The sequence below is a fragment of the Macaca thibetana genome, chromosome 8 (assembly GCF_024542745.1).
Source record: "Macaca thibetana thibetana isolate TM-01 chromosome 8, ASM2454274v1, whole genome shotgun sequence".
Taxonomy (NCBI): domain Eukaryota; kingdom Metazoa; phylum Chordata; class Mammalia; order Primates; family Cercopithecidae; genus Macaca; species Macaca thibetana.
Genome location: NC_065585.1, coordinates 9,045,210 through 9,058,225, shown reverse-complemented (window position 1 = coordinate 9,058,225; position 13,016 = coordinate 9,045,210). Strand labels below are relative to the sequence as shown.

General features: G+C 40.3%; 1 long non-coding RNA gene across 2 annotated transcripts in view; it reads left to right on the top strand.

Annotated features, from left to right (window-relative positions):
* The window catches only part of LOC126961340 (uncharacterized), a 51,463-nt gene that overhangs the window by 18,590 nt on the left and 19,857 nt on the right, over positions 1 to 13,016 (top strand). Inside the window, exon 1 of one of the 2 annotated variants that reach the window (XR_007728272.1) lies at positions 12,430 to 12,517. The exons of the other annotated variant lie outside the window; for it this stretch is intronic. This is a non-coding gene — a long non-coding RNA (uncharacterized LOC126961340). Of the gene's footprint in view, positions 1 to 12,429; positions 12,518 to 13,016 lie in introns of those variants that run through there. 2 annotated transcript variants of the gene reach the window in all.

The following is a 13,016-nucleotide window of genomic DNA, read 5'->3' as shown; positions in this document are numbered from 1 at the left end:
TTAGCATCCCTGCATCCAGCCCTGGGACTCCCGTTTCATGTGTATTTCTTAGCCCAACATTTCAAGATCAACTTAAAATGCCAGTTTTTCTTTTCTTTTCTTTGTTTAAAATTTTACTTTAAGTTCTGGGATACATGTGCAGGATGTGCAGGTTTGGTACATAGGTATACGTGTGTTATGGTGGTTTGCTGTACCTACCAACCCGTCATCTGGGTTTTAAGCCCTGTATGCATTAGGTATTTGTCCTGATGCTCTCCCATCTCTCATCCCCAACCCTGCAACAGGCCCTGGTGTGTGCTGTTTCGCTCTCTGTGTCCATGTGTTCTCATTGTTCAACTCCCACTTATGAGTGAGAACATGCGGTGTTGGTTTTCTGTTCCTGTGTTAGTTTGCTGAGGATGATGGCTTCCAGCTTCATCCATGTCCCTGCAAAGGACATGATCTCATTCCTTTTTATGGCTGCATAGTATTCCATAGTGTATATGTACCACATTTTCTTTATCCAGCCTGTCATTGATGGGCATTTGGGTTTGTTCCATATCTTTGCTATTATAAATAGTGCTGCAACAAACATATTTGTGCATGTGTCTTTATAGTAGAATAATTTATATTCCTTTGGGTCTATACCCAGTAATGGGATTGCTGGGTCAAATCGTATTAGACCTGGTGCTAGATCCTTGAGGTATGGCCACACTGTCTTCCACAATGGTTGAACTAATTTACATTCCCACAACAGTGTAAAAGCATTTCTATTTCTCTGCAGCCTCGCTAGCATCTCTTGTTTCTTGACTTTTTAACAATCGCCATAGAACGCCAGTTTCTAGCACCTGGGTCTTCATTCTTTCCCTTTTGGATTTTGTGCTCACTTATGTATGTTTTTTTTTAAAGAATTTGTTTTATTTATTATTTCTAAGCAATATGTAAGAGGGGCATTTATTTGTTATTTCTAAGCAATATGTAAGAGGGACATTTATGTTATAGTGTAAACTCGTTCCACCATGTGTCTAAACTTGAATCCAGCAATCTCATTTCTTTGATCTCAGCAACCCTAGATACTGTTATATTTATATTCACTCACTCAATAATGGATTCTTGGCTTCTACCACATTAGGTAACTTGTACATGATTACATGCCAATTAAATGACAAAGTTAAAATACTCTCATTCTTTCTACTTGGTTATTTTTTTTTTGGGCTTTTATTTTTATTTATTTATTTATTTATTTATTTATTTATTTATTATTATTATACTTTAAGTTCTAGGGTACATGTGCATAACGTGCAGGTTTGTTACATATGTATACTTGTGCCATGTTGCTGTGCTGCACCCATCAACTCGTCAGCACCCATCAACTCGTCATTTACATCAGGTATAACTCCCAATGCAATCCCTCCCCCCTCCCCCCTCCCCATGATAGGCCCCGGTGTGTGATGTTCCCCTTCCCGAGTCCAAGTGATCTCATTGTTCAGTTCCCACCTATGAGTGAGAACATGCGGTGTTTGGTTTTCTGTTCTTGTGATAGTTTGCTAAGAATGATGGTTTCCAGCTGCATCCATGTCCCTACAAAGGACACAAACTCATCCTTTTTTATGGCTGCATAGTATTCCATGGTGTATATGTGCCACATTTTCTTAATCCAGTCTGTCACTGATGGACATTTGGGTTGATTCCAAGTCTTTGCTGTTGTGAATAGTGCCGCAATAAACATACATGTGCATGTGTCTTTATAGCAGCATGATTTATAATCCTTTGGGTATATACCCAGTAATGGGATGGCTGGGTCATATGGTACATCTAGTTCTAGATCCTTGAGGAATCGCCATACTGTTTTCCATAATGGTTGAACTAGTTTACAATCCCACCAACAGTGTAAAAGTGTTCCTATTTCTCCACATCCTCTCCAGCACCTGTTGTTTCCTGACTTTTTAATGACCGCTATTCTAACTGGTGTGAGATGGTATCTCATTGTGGTTTTGATTTGCATTTCTCTGATGGCCAGTGATGATGAGCATTTTTTCATGTGTCTGTTGGCTGTATGAATGTCTTCTTTTGAGAAATGTCTGTTCATATCCTTTGTCACTTTGTTATGTTGAAACTCTATTTCAGGAAAATGAATTGTATTGTAAGAATTAGTGAATGAACACAATTGATAGGTAAGAAAGTATTCCCCGGTATTCTTTAGGTTTCATGTGACAGAAATGGCTCAAGTTGTTTTAAAAGTTGGGGGAAACATAGCTCGTATACCTGAAAAATGCATTTTGGCATAGCTCTCTACCTTTCAGCCCTGATTTTCTATATGCATTGGCTTTGTTCTTGGGCAAGCTGGCTTGTTGCAGTAGAAGGATGGCCATAAACTGACCTCAGTCCACATCCCGTGGTTGAAAAGCCTCACAGGAAAGAAAACGTGTCTTTCTCAGCATTTTCAGCAAAGATTAAGGGATGTTATTAATACTTACAGTACAGACAAGTCGTGGTCCTGTTACTGAATTATACCAAAGAAATATGTTGCTCATTCACACCTGTGTTAGGTAATGAATCCTGCAGTCAGACAGGATCAGGAGTGGCCAGGGGTTATTGCTCGGGTTCAGGCTCATTTGAGGCCAGGCGGTAAATATTCTGTGCATAGGTCATAAACCCTGATGGCCTGAGGCTTGCTCTGAATCTGCTGTTCCCCTAGAACTCTGACACTGCTGCTTTCCTGATTAGAAGCACTGCTTGAACCAGACTCTGTATCATCCAAGATTCTCAAATCCCTGTAAATACAGTACTAAATGCAGTAGTGTTGTATTACTTTTCAAATTATTGATTTATCCTTCTATGTTGAGACTCCAGGAAGGCATGAGCCATTCTTATTTTGTCCATCATTTTATAATCAGTGCTCAGAAGTTCTTGACACATTATAGTCAATAGATGTATTTACTTTTTTGTTGGTTTTTTTTATCTTTAACTTTTTTTTTTTTAGTTTCAGGGGCGTATGTGCAGGTCTGTTATGTAGGTAAACAGTGTGTCATTGGGGTTTTGTGTACATATTATTTTGTCACCCAAGTAATAAGCACAGTATCTGATAGGTAGTTTTTTGATCCTAGGGACTATAACAGACAGAACAACAAAGAATCTCAATGTTCTAAAAAATAGAAATTTGTCTCTTCCTCACACACATGTTGATTGGTGATGGTGGTGATGGTAGCTTGTTCAATGCATTTATTCAGAGAACCAAACCAGTGGTGGAGCTCTCATCTTAAAAGTCTGGTTTTTAAGATTGAGGTAGTTGTTAACATCCAGCTGGCAGGCAGATGGGAAAGTGGAAGAATTGAGGTTCCTCCAGGAGGATGTTGAGTGGGGCCAAGCCAGGAAATAATATAAATTGCTCCTACTAGTGACCAGAACTCAATTACAAGTTTGTTTGATCATGCAGCAGGGGCTGAGGATTGCAGTTCTTGACTGAGCAGACATGTCCCAGCAACACTTCTATCCCATTAAATAAAAATTTAATTTTTGGTGAACAGCTACCAGTCTTTGCCACAATGAGATTTATTGAATAAATGTATAATCACAGCGTACTTTGTTCCAAGTAAGACTGGGCTTTGAAGGTCTTTGGAAGAAATTCTGTTTCCTACTAGTATTCTTTTTTTGTTGTTGTTCTTCTTATTGTAAAGAAAAGTCAGATATTCTGTCCTTGAATGTGGAGAAAATCAGGAACTTTCACAAACTGGCAGGAAGCACAGGGCACAGTTACAACCCCTCTGAAGAATCTGAAGACTGTCTTAGGGCAGCTATAGTAGCCAATAGCTTTCTGGAATGACTTCAGGGGCTGGTCATGATCTTTTGGATATATTTTATCTTTTATTCTTTCTGTTATTGACATAACTTTCTACCTTTTGGAAGACTTCTGAAGAAAAGGAAAAGGAAGGGAAGGAAGCTAAAATAATGTTTATTGAGCTTCCACAGGATGTCTGCCTTATAGTAGTTGCATTGCATAGGCTATCTCATTTAATTCCCTCAATAACCCTAGAGGCATATGTTAGTATATATGTATTGACATATACAAATAATAAAACTGCAACAACAATACAAATGAACATTCACAGAGATCAGTGCTTTCCATAGATTTTTTACTTATTTATTTATTTAGAGATGGGTCTTGCTATGTTGCCCAGGATTGATGTGAACTCCTGGGTTCGAATGATCATCGTGCCTCAGCTTCCTGAGTATATGGGACCACAACATGTGCCACCACTCTTGGCTTGATGTTCTTCATTAATCTTTTGATAACATCATGAATTTAGAACCTCTTAGAGGTCAAGAGATGTGTTCAAGATTACTCATGTGGTAAAAAGTAGAGAACAAGTTAAGAGCCTAGACAAGTCTTTTAGCTGGTAAAAACCAGACTTGGGATTTGGCCAAGCTTCTGCCCTTTCCAACCAGGCTAGCATCTTTGTTCTTCAGCAGTCACTGCTGCTACTTGCATGCTCCCAAGTGTAGAAAAACCAAAGGTCACATGGCACTTGAGTGGAATTAGCTGCAGCACGGAGGAAGAAACAGCAGGAACAGGAATGAACAAGCAGGGCAGTGTGCTGGTGGGAAGAGGCCCTGAGAGCAGAGCATGGAAGAAGCTGCCAACTGTGAGCTTCCAGCACAAAGAACTTCCACTTTGGATGTGTTGTGCAATGTAATGTGTGACCTATTGGGTGACATATATCATTGTCTGACTCTAGTTCCACATTGTTAGAAATTGTTGGCACCCTGCTTCTTGGGTGATAAATGCATATAGAGAGCTCACTGGGAGGGTAGCTTCTGTGTATTTTTTAAGAAAACCCGTACATTCTTAAGTGATACAATACATTCACTCTCTAGTTAGAGTTCAAGGGTGTGTGTATGTGTATACATATACATATATGTGTGCATACGTGTGTGTACATATACATATATGTGTGCATACGTGTGTGTACATATACATACATATAAGCACACAAATACATACATATATTGGTCTGTTCTCTCACCGCTATAAAGAAACACCTGAGACTGGGTAATTTATAAAGAAAAGAGGTTTATTTGACTTGTTCCACAGACTATATAGGAAGCCTGATTCTGGCATCTGCTTGGCTTCTGAGGAGGTCTCAGGAAACTTACAATCATGGCAGAAGGCAAAGGGGGAGCCAGCACTTCACATGGCTGGAGCAGGAGGAAGAGAGGATGGGAGAGATGCAACACACTTTTAAACAACCGTATCTCATGAGAACTCTATCATGAGTTCAGCACTAGAGGGACGGTGTTAAATTGCTCTCCAACATATCAGCTTCAAACAACAAGCATTTATTATCTGACATTTAATGTGGGTCAGTACTCTGTTCATAAATTAATTGAGTGCCTCTGGTTCAATCTCTCGTGAGGTTTCAATCAAGGTGTCAAGCAAGACTGTGGTCTAATTTAAAGTTCTGACCTAGAGGAGAGCATCCACTTCCAAGCTTACATACAAGGCTTGTGTGCGGGCTTTGATCCCTAACCATATGGGCCTCTCCACAGGACTCCCACACGACATGGCAACTGGCCTTTTCCAGAGAAGGATATCTGAGACACTGAGAAGAACTGCCTAGGATGGAAGCTAGTCTTTTTTTTGGTGAGATGGGGGATGGAGTTTCGCTCTTGTTGTCCAGGCTGGAGTGCAATGGCGTGATCTTGGCTCACTGCAACCTCCACCTCCCGAGTTCAAGTGATTCTCCTGCCTCAGCCTCCTGAGCAGCTGGGATTATAGGCATGCACCACCATGCCTGGCTAATTTTGTTTTTGTAGTAGAGATGGGGTTTCTCCATGTTGGTCAGGCTGGTCTCGAACTCCAGACCTCAGGTGATCCTCCCGCCTCAGCCTCCCAAAGCACTGGGATTACAAGTGTGAGCCATCGTGCCCGGCCAGAAGCCAGCCTTATTGAACATAATCATAAGTGGCATTCTATCCCTTCATTGGCATTCTAATTGCTAACAGTGAGTCAACAACTCCACCCCACAGTCAAGGGGGCTAGGGTACCCCGATCAACGAACACAGGGTCATTGGAGTTTTTCTAGTTGCCCACCACAACGTATGTCAGGGCTTTCTTCTGTGAGGCAGGTGAAGCAGGGATAAGAGTAGAGAGTGTCTTGAGAGTCCTCTAGAGATTAACGTGTGAACCAACAAAACAATATATAAAAACAATGACTGACCCACATTATCTTTCCAAAAGCAGATTTGCAAAGATCTGAAGTTGATAGTCTCTGTTCAAAATATTAAAATAATAATAAAATAATGATAATTGAATATCCATACACTAAATTCTAATCTCTTTAGAAGAACCCAAAAGATATTACATAATGTGGTTCTAGTTACGCTTATGGCCTGCTTTTTTGTTTTATTTTCCTATGTTGCTGGTTTGTAAAACAGCAGAATGCATTAGATTTGAAGACGGAAAACTTTTCGATTAGGCTGTGCCATTTTTTAATTCATTGGTGTAAATTTTAATTTTTTCATAGGTAAAATGAGATTAAAATCCCTTGTTCTACCAACCTTATGTGATTATAAAGAAGATAAAATAAATTATGTGAAAGTATTTTTAAAGAATTTGTCATAGTAGAAATAGTTGTCCTGTAGCGTTTATAAATGGAATCAAGTGTATTTTTTGGTCTGGGAAAAATGTTCCAGCGGTATGTAGACACCGCTCTACCTGGGAGTTCTTGCTGGTTTCTCTATCTGGAGATCTCTTTATTTTGCTTCCTACTGAAATGCTGTTTAACTTTACAGGGTGATTAATCGACCTATCAAGTGATCCACTCAGTCACTTTCTATCTCCCTGAATTAGAACTAATCTGTTTACCAAATGTACTTTGTTGAGAAGTCACATGCTGCTTTTGCCTGGTAGGCTTCAAATCCTGATAAATGTTAGCAGTCATGTATTATATCGTCTCCAGGACTACGTACTTCTACAGTGCATGGGCTATTTTCAGCTCTTCTAGGTATATTCACAGTCCCTTACTAAGTTAGTTGCACCCTACTTCATTTCAACAAGCTTTAGGGGCAGATAATAAAAAATCACGCAATAGTGTAGGTTGAAGTAATCATTTTTGTCCCTGAATTATTTAGTGTCTAACACAGACGTGCCCACTGTAGGTACTCAACCATTTTTGTTGTTGTTGTTGAACTACATAAGCTGGCTTTTATTCTGGAGAGTCCTCCCAGTCCTCCCTTCTTCAGTAATACTTAATATCATCACTTTGCCTCATTCCCATATCCCCTTTAACTGATCCTATTATAGCATGTACCTGCCAGTAAGCTTTAGATGTGCATAAAGATATTCTATGCTTATGGTGCTTCAGGCACGTAATTGAACTTGTTTTTTTCATTTCAGGCTTTGAGTGTATTAATGTGGCTTTTGGAATTTTAATTGATTTTACCTTTGGAAATGGGGCCTCTGTTAATTTTTTGATTCCCCAGTCATTAATTTGAGACACCATTTTACTTCACCACCAGATTTCTTTACCACTGCAGATCCTAGTTCATCCAGGAAAGAAGAGTGAACTATGTGTGTGAATTTTATACAGGTGTCTCTTACTAATTTTTCCTCAGTCTTCTCAATCAGGCCTTAGGAGTGGATGAAACTATTGGAGTGTGAATGTTTTGAATTAACTTACTCAATTATGAAGAATCCCTTAAACTTTCCTTGAAATCTAATTCAGGCTTCTCTTTCCAGACTGATTCAATTAAGATTCATTTTAACTGCACAACCTTGTCTTCGTAATTGTTCTTTTTAAGTCCTTTAAAAGGCATGTATCACATTCCCAAGTGCTGTCTGGCTTCTAGTTTTACCTCCAATTCCCTACTTAATGAAGCTGAAAAAAGTGGGTGATTATATTGTTCCTTTGTTTTTATTGGGCAGGATCAGGGGAATTGGTCCAATTCTGCTGAAATACTACTAACTTGCAATTTTCACAGGGATTAAGAACACATTCTGTGTATGTCGAGAATGTGAGAGAATTATTTTCAGTGCAGTTTTTTAAAAAGAATTTATTGAGTGTCCATCATGTGCTAGGCACTCTTCAACATGCTGGCGTTTTAACGACAAAAGAGAAGGCTCTGTTCCTTGCCTTGGGTCTTCGCTTACAGTTGTGTGGGAGAAACACAAGGGGCTGTGATAACATGGTTTAAGTACCATTGCAGAGATATACTCAGAAGACCATATTGGTAAAGAGACAGGGCTCTTATTTTCTACTTGGGGAGGGGGTGTCATGAAAGATTTCCCAGAGGAGGTGACACTTAAGCTATGTCCAGAGGATAAATATAAATACAAAACACTCAGTGGAGTTAGCTTGGGATCACTCAGTTGCTAGGTAGAGATGCCAGAAAGGACAAGATTAAGCACAAACAAAAGTGTATTTTCTGCTATAACTGGGGAGTTCAGGGAACTGTGAAGGTATTGCTCAGTCCAGAGTTTAGACAATTGTCTTCAATTAGCTTGCTCTTACACATCTTTTCAAAATTTTATTGTTTATTATCTTTGAACTTCCTTCCAATTTAGGCAAATGACAGTCCCTACACAGCTCCAGGCTTGAATGATCCTCATACAAGTGATTCATCTGCCAGGATCCACATCAGTTCCCAAAAAAGGACTTAATTGGCCCCGCTAAGGCCACACGGTTACTCACTTGCTCCGTCATTTATTCACTCAGCCAGTGAAGTTATTGTTTTAAGCACTATTCTTGAGTTAATCTCTGGACTCTGGGATTTGTGCACCCAGGCCAGCCTGAATCATCTGACTCCCATGAAGTAGAAGAAACAGGCCATATAATTAGCATTCCCCCTATATTGAAGAGGGGAGTTTCTTAAAAAAATTATGTCTGGACAAATTAAAACATTATATTATATGTGTTACACCACTCAAAGATAAAGAAAGGACTCCATGGTGCATTAGGGCAGCACTTCTTAAACATTTGTGAACACACAAATCATCTAGGGAACTTGATTAAACAGAGGTTGGAACCTGGGATGGAACCTGAGACTGTGCGTTTCTGAGATCCATCGTGATGCTAATGCAGTTGCTCCACAGACTACATTTTGAGTAGAAAGACATTAATGGTACCTCAAGTCATTTACTGTAGCTGGATATTAGCACATAAGGGTGGGTGAGGAGGGAACAATGAGGAGTGTTGCATGGTAAGGCCCGAGAAGCACTGGACCTCAACTTGGCTCTGTGATCCTTACTTAGGCTTGCTCACATCAGTTTTCTATCTCTTGGCTTCCATGACTGAAAAGTGAGTGGCTGGTGTTAGAAAGCTCCCACCAAAGAAGTGTCATATTTGGAGAAGAGCGCAGTTTGGGGATCCTGTTATAGTTGTGTTAATAAGCTGGCTCTGCCTCTTATTGACTCTCCAGCCTTGGCCACATTATTTAAGTATCTCAAGTACCTTGTCTGGGGTCATTTTCCAATTGCCCACCAGATCCCTTTCTCAACTCACTCTGCTTGGTGCCCTGGAAGGCTTTCTTTTGGGGAATACATTACCAGGGCTCCCTTTCTGATTTCTAGTTGCTGCTGGCAGGCTCCAGCAGAAGATTGGAGGAAGGTAGGAGACAGGCCACAGTATTAGTTCTTCTTGCCCTCTCCCTACCAGGCCAGAGCTTTGGCAGCATCCGTGTGCTTCTATCTAAGGTCTCAGCTCCCATCAGGACTTCATTCTCCGCAGCTCCCATCAGATTCTGGAACATTGCTCTCTCTCCCTGTCCCTTAAGTTTAGGAGTGGCTAAGGAGGCCCACTATGGTTGGTCCATGGGTCATAGCCATCTCTTGATGCTTCTATAAATCCTGCTGGAGTTGTCATGCTGGAGTTGTCATCTATTCCTTTCTGGGACCCTGGCTGGTGTGTTTGTCATTTCTCATTTGTAATATGGGTTAGTAATACCTATGCTACCTGGTTTATGTGAAAATTAAATAAAACGGTTTATTGAATGTGCCTGGGCATTATGGATTGACTACAACTAACACTAAAAAACACTCATTGCTTCTTCCTGTTCACATGCTTCTTCTTAGCATCATCTACTCTGCCCCTGAGAACACACCATTGGGAGCCCTTAGATTCTGAGTCTGACTCTTCAAGCCACAGCTGATTGGGTCGGAAATGATTCAGCAGGCCAAACTCTGCCAATCAGCCTCTAGGTACGGGGATCTGGAGTTGGGACTCAGAGTCTCATTGGTCTTTGGTGTGTCCTTTATCTGGGAGAATATGTGAAGCCACGGTAATGTAAGGGGGACACAATTGGGTTATGTGCTTGTCTTCAGAGCAGATGGGGATGTTGGGAAGAGTGAGGAGAAGAGATAAAAAGTGTGAGTGTGTGTGTGATGCCCTGGTGACTGATTTGACTTTTTATTCCCATTTCTAATCTTCAGGAGGCCCAGCTTCCTTTACAGTACATGAGTCATCCCCAACATTCTCCAGTATTTGTGAGTTATTATCTACACAGTGAAACTGGTGATGCCATCATTGTCCCCTGAACCACAAGGTGAAGGAGTAAATGCCTTAACAAAACCTCTGTTCAATTAAGAAGCAATAAGTGTCGATGGATAGTAGGTAGGCAGCTGTCAAAGTAGACACCCAGACTAGGTAAAGTGAAGAGAGCACTTAATTTAGTGTGATCTACTCCTATAATGAGGAGCTCTCAAGAGGCAGTAACTACCTTACAAAATTCAATTGGGCTTATGGTTGGGTCCAGGATAGATGAATAGAAAAGTCCTAGGAGAACAAGTTCACTGACTCAGAGAGCAGAGTGGTCATTTTTCAGCATTCCCGGGATTATTGTGTTCAGCCAAGCCCAATTCAGAAAGTTGGGCAGAATCTATCTGCAACTATATATTCCTCCCAGTTTGTGGCAACTGTATATTTCTTACAATTCTTAAATGTGCCTTTATACACAAAAATTCAGCACAAAGTTTATGAGTGTAAAGTGCAGCTTTTCATCCAGACTTCAGTCACTTTCACTTTGGAAGTTTAGTGTTCTGCTCTAGAGCCCCCATCCTGAGTACTGGCAAAGCCCTCATCTTTTCCAACATTCCTGAGGCTGTTCAGGGTGGGAAGAGGGATCACATCCTGCCTTCTGCTCTTTTTCCAAAAGTTTTTGTGTTTCTTGGTTATTCCTTCATCCTACTTTCCATTTTACCTTTAGAAATTGCTACCTCTTTTCTGCCTTGCTTCTTCTCAAAATGGAGAATGGTCACATGATTTAGACTTTCCCAAGTCACCAACATAAGGCTATTCTATGCAAATGTTTTGGCTAAGCCCCAAGGATAATGAAGGATGCTTAAGCCCAGAATAGAGCAGGTAAGAAATGACTAAAGGGTGAGCTGTGTTTCCAGGAGCTGGCTTCCACTGGCTGCCTTTGCCCATATTATCTGACTGATCATGCTGTTGGCCCAGCCCTCTTTATTCATCCTTAAACCATCTTCTCCCACTGCTCTGGGGAATTTTCAAGATCTTCTGTCCAGAGAACTGATAGAGACACTATTATTGTTTTTGCAACTGGCCTAATAGTTCTACAGACAGTTGGTTTTGGATAAACATAGACATTTACCCTTCTGCTGTTAAAGCTTGAAACTTCTATTTGTTTTATCTGAGTTCCTTCCTCAGGAAAGGACTTTCAAGAAGTATTGAGGAACTGAAACTCACCAGATCATTGCACCAGATGCCTCCTTGCCCCTCCCTAGTTCCTGTTTTCGTATACATTGTTACATTTCTTTCCTGCTATATAAGTCCCTAGGTTTAGTCAGTCAGGGAGATGGATTTGAGACTGAGTTCCCATTTCCTAGTCTGCAGCACCCAATTAAAGCTTTCTTCCTTGGCAACATTTATCATCTCAGTGATTGACTTTATGTTTCGTATGCAGCAGGACCTAGATAGAACCCCTGGTATTTTGGTAACATCTTGTGCAAAAAACTACCTCCTAATTTCTATCTCTAAATTTGTTTTATTAAGAGACATGCTTGTAAATTTTTGTAAATAAAAGAATAATTGTCTTTTTAGGAGAATGTGTCTAAACTACAGCTAACTTAAAATCCCAACACACACAACACATACAGACTAATAAAGTGCAGAATACATCCCACTTATTCTTCATGTGATAGAAGTGGGTTTCAGTCATTGCCTTTCCAGCTTCAGTTTCTCATGTACTGGTGAAAATGAAAGCAACAGTGCCAACAACTGCCCTGCAATCATGCTCCCTTCACCAACAAACTGAAATAGTGTGTCAATTAAGTAATTATCTTTTGTTCCTGATTATGCCTCTCTGCTACACATATTTTAAGGGCAATAAATAATGTTTTGCTGGTGGTTTCTTCGAAGAAAAAAAAGAAAGAAATGCTTTAGAATTAATTCCTGGGCTTAGCTTGCTTGCTTATTTGATTTGTTTTGTTTTGCTTACAGGTCCTAACCTTTTCCAAGTTTTTATCAGAATATATCAATTTCATCATCTTCAGCCAATGCAAACCAGATCAACTAGACAGGATTAGGTAAGCAATGTATGAAAAATTGTAGCCAGCCAGGAAATGAGTCTCTTAGTGAGATGAGGATCTTTATGATTTCAGGGGTTGCCCTCAGGACACAGGTTTTTCTCTGCTGTGGCATTTATTCTCTGTCTCATACTCCCTCTGTTGCTTCCTCTTTAGGATTACATCGCTGCCTCAGTTTCCCTCTGGTTCCTCACCAAGACTGGGCTTTTTCCCTGAATGGTAGTATGAAGCCCATGGGCATGCTTAGCACTTTCCAAATTCTACTATCAGCATTCCACTAATCCTTATGCAAGGACCTTATAAAAGGGAATTTATGCTCTTCTCCTTATTTACTCTTTTACTTTGGATATATAACTGTTGGCCCATTCTTTATACTAGTTCTAACTTTCTACCTCTCATCCTCTTTTTAAAAAATATTCTACTGCTCAGTACACTTTAGTTTGGATCATGAGAACTATTTTTTCACCCTGATTTGGGTTGTCTCTTTGCTGGTGCTTTC